The following is a 4,473-nucleotide window of genomic DNA, read 5'->3' on the forward strand; positions in this document are numbered from 1 at the left end:
TTAGTAGAGAAGAGGACCAGAAGGAGGAAAAGGGGAGTTACTGGGTGTGGAATTGACCAAATTATGTCATGCATGTGTAAATGTGTCTCAGTGAATCCCACAATTATGTATAATTTCCTTTTAAAGGAAAGTTTTTAAATTTTTGTAAAAAGCTTGTAAAAGTTCCTTTTAAAATGAGGATATGGAAAAATTGGAAACATTGTTGGTGAGAATTAAACTGGTACAGCTGCTTTGAAAAAGAGTTTGGCTGTTCTTGAGAGTTAAACAGAATGTGATCTACCAGTTCTATTCCTAGGTATGTACTCAAAGAGAATTGAAAACGTTCACACAAAAACTTGTACATAAACACTGGTAGCATTTTATATTTGATAGTAGCTAAAAAGTTAAAACGATGCAAATGTTCATTAACTTGATAATATGCAATCCATACAATGAAGTAGTTAGTACTTGTAAGGTATTGACCTGATGCTACAAGGTGGATGAACCTTGAAAACATGCTATGTGAAAAAAATATTCACAAAAGGCCTATGTTTTATGATTCTGTTTATAGGACATGTCCAGAATAAGCAAATCTATAGAGAGAATTAGTGGTTTGGGTGAGAGGTGAACAGTGAGCGACTGCTAATGGATATGTATTTCTTTTGGGATGATGAAAATATTCTGGAATTAGATAATGGTGATGGTTGTACAACTAGTGAATACACTAAAAACAGATTTTATGCTTTAAGACAGTCTTATGGCTTGTGGATTATATAGCCATATTTATTTTAAAAAATAAATACATGGCCTGGGGGGGCGGGATATAAAGCCCTGGGTTCAATCCCCATCACCACAAAATAAATAAATACAGGCATGCATATGTGGATTACATAGCCATATTTATTTTAAAAAGTAAATACATGGCCTGGGGATATTAGGCTCTGGGTTCAATCCCTATCACCACAAATAAATACAGGCATACCATAGCTAAAGAAAATGGAGCTTCGTAATACTGGCATTCTTTGGAGACATTGGAAAATTTGCTAATTTCACCTGATTTTGGTAAGACAGATGCTGGTGATTCATAGGATTGTTACATATTTTGTGCACATGTAGCTCTAAATTTCCCCTCTTCAAAGTATTTCCTTTTAAAAACACGAAAAATTGCGCCCTTCATTTTTTTTTTTTTTTAAAGATGCTAGAGATTGAATCCAGGGCCTTGCATAGGCTAGGCAAGCACTTTACCATCAAGCTGAGCTACATCCCTATCCCAATCCCCTTTAAAAGTTGGTATTTTGTGTCAGGGTCATCTTACGTTGCTGAGGTTCAGGATCGATCCTCCTTCCTCAACCTCCCTAGTAGCTGGGATTGTAGGTCTGTGCCACTGCTCCCAGCCTGTTTTATAATCTTTGATGAAAGAAAGTTGGTAAATAGCAGAGGGAATCCATCTGATAGAATTGAAGGTTAAATTGTACTTTTGTCATATCTAGAAGATAAGTAGGAGGAATATGTTTCCAATTATTTTTCAAAGTTTAGGGCCTTGGAAGCTTTCTTACGAGTAGTGGTGTTAAAGGGCCACTCTGCATAGCACTCAGGTTTGAATTACTGCCCAGCCCACATGTAGCTGATTACAGGTAGCTTGGGATCTGACTGTTGTACCTCTACTAAGCAACAAAGAATGGTGGTGGGTAGGTAGTTCCTGTGTTCTAACCTTAACCAGGGGAAAATAATGGCATAAAACATTTATGTCCTACAAAATTACCAAAAGAATTTAGGAAGTCTGTTAAGATGGAGTTACTTCCTTTGATTTTTCACTTCAAGCCCTCTCTGCTGCTCCCTTAACTTTTTGTGGTACTGTGGATTGAACTCAGGATTGAACTCACATGCTAGGTAAGTGCTGAACTATATTCCCAGCCCTTCCCTTACTTTTTTTTTTTTTTTTAACAAGGGGTTAGTTTTATTTTCCCACAGGATTTTTAAAAATATAAACCAAAGATAAATTACATCTCACATCTCAGCCCTGTAATCTGCCAGCATGCCTTGTTCCTACAAGGTGCTACGTAAGACTATGTAGCAAAGTCTTTTATAGCATTTGAGATAAATAGAAAAAGCAGATCCTAGGGAAGCCTGGGCAGGCCCAAAGGCTGAGCTACACGCTGTTCTCCAGAGTAGTCCTTGTCTTCAGATCTTCATATCTTCTTATTCATAATAACATTGCCACTAGAGTCTTCATACTCTTCCTCAGTGTCAGGCTGTCATGTTTCTGAATCCTTTTGCAATTTCAGCTTGGCCCCCAAGAAGACAGCATCCTCAATCTGTGTCACATTAGCAAAGTGGACAGCATTTGGGATGTCCAATCACCTCATGCCATGGACATGACACCATTCAGGCCCACAAATCTCACAGTTGTGGTTGATATTTAGGCCATGAAGCTTATACAGCCAGTAAGGTTGGCCATCCCAGCCCAGGGGCAGGTTTTTTGGGGTTGTAAATGATCTCATTCTTTTCATCTTCAGTTTCACTCTCACCAATCTGCTCTTCCTCCTCCTCTTCTCGGTCTTCTCTTGTCCTGGCTTGCTTGTGTTGTACATTTTCATGAATGAGCTGTTGCTATTCCCCAAGATCTCCACATATTCATAAATCTGAGCTTCTAGGAAAGCAATGTCTTTGTTCCTCTCAGTGTCTCACTTTGATTTTGGATTTTTGGCAAACAGGTGTTAAGGGATTTCAGGGACTTTCCTTTTGTGCTGAATAATCTCTGGGCTTGCTCTTCTAGGGTCCCACCACATTTCAGCACTAAATCTAAGAGTGCAAATTTCAATCTATCCAGACCCATGGAGGCCAACTCCTCCCAGGAGGAGAATGCAGAGAGGTCCAGATGAGCTCCACATGGGTCAGGCACTGCTTGTCTCTTTCTGACATCCAGGAAAGTTACCATTATCCCACTTTTAAACTTAGTCTGAATCTTCCCCAGAAGTTCATTCTCATCTTGAATGGGCTTCACTCTATCCATGTAATCCTGAAGGTACTCAAGCAGCATCTCTACTGCATTCTTCCTTTCTTTAGTAATGTCAAAGGTGGACAGGAATGTACTATAATCCAGCTTCTCAGATGCCTTCAGATTAATGTATTTGAGGTTACAGTCATAGAGATCATATCCCTCTTCATCTGTAAACTCCACCAGGTTTTGTGCCTCTTCTCTTGGATTCTCACGGGCTTTCAGGAGCTCCTCAAATTCCATTTACGTAGGCATACAGATCTCATTTGGGTGCTTCCAATGGAATTCCTTTATTTGCTTGAGTCTGTTATAGAATTCAGCAAACTCATTGGGTCCTGAAATAGCATTAAGCTCCTCCTTTTATAATCCATCTTTATCGTTATACAAATCCCTCAGATTCCCACTGACCTCCATATACTTATCTTGCATGGCCTGGGTGCAGTAGTCAGTATTGACCTGGTCCTGGCCAGTGGACTTCTTAGTGAGGATCTCTTTGGCCATGACGTCCATGAGCCATTCTTTCTCCTCATGCTGCTGCTGCTCCAGAGTTGTCTCCGTCTTCCCTTGGCCATGATATCTCCCTTCCCTTAATAGTGCTGTGACTTTGTTCATGGGAGCTTGTGTACTTCTGTAGGCCAACCCTATTACAGCTGGGATAAATCTGTATAGCCCCTTCCCCCACCCCCCGCCCCCGAGTCTAGGTTTCCTAGCTGTAGCCAGTTCCTTGTCAACCTCTTCACCTTAGCTGATGAACTATGGGTTCATCTAGAGGGAAGGAAACCTTCATATTTGTAACCATCAAAAAGACAAATTTGAACAAATAAGTTAAATGATCTAATTGGACTTATTTGCAATTTATGAACGTGGTAGCAACTCACCTCAAAATAGAAACTACATTGGGCCTTGGCAAAATAGTTGTTTTTTATAAGAAAACTTGAACTAATGGGCTGGGGTTGTGGCTCAGCACTCGCCTAGCATGTGCGAGGCCCTGGGTTCGATTCTCGGCACCACATAAAAATAAAATATTGTGTCCAACTACACCTAAAAAATAAATATTTAAAAAAAAGCTTGAACTAATAGGAATGAAGAAACAACATTACACTGAAGGCAGATTGGTGCAGGTTACTTCAGGTTACTTTCCTTGTAAAGGTTAAAGCAGAGGCAGAGGAATCATAACTGGCTGAAACAGGACTTTTCTGGGGATTTCTCTGTCTCTCCTGATCCCTCAGAGGCTCAGATAAACAGCTTAGTTTTGGATGAATGTATCTTCATTTTATATATCAGGAAGACAAATAGCAGTTCAGTCCAAACCCATTGCCCACTATGAGTTACTACAACATGAAGTGTTTTACGTCTACAAGGGAAGAATAACTTCTCTTCATAGCAAAAGATCTTTCATTTCCTATAGAGAAAGAGGAGTCTAGAAAGTAGTTACTTTAAAATGTTTTCTAAAGTTAGTTTATTTATGCCAGATCCTTACAGAGAGCCTGTTTGAT

General features: G+C 39.7%; 1 pseudogene; it reads right to left on the bottom strand.

The window, feature by feature from the left end:
* Window positions 1-1,725: 1,725 nt before the first annotated feature.
* LOC107149512 lies at window positions 1,726-3,589 on the bottom strand (annotated as a pseudogene).
* Window positions 3,590-4,473: the final 884 nt, after the last annotated feature.

This window comes from Marmota marmota, unplaced genomic scaffold, assembly GCF_001458135.2.
Source record: "Marmota marmota marmota unplaced genomic scaffold, marMar, whole genome shotgun sequence".
NCBI lineage: Eukaryota > Metazoa > Chordata > Mammalia > Rodentia > Sciuridae > Marmota > Marmota marmota.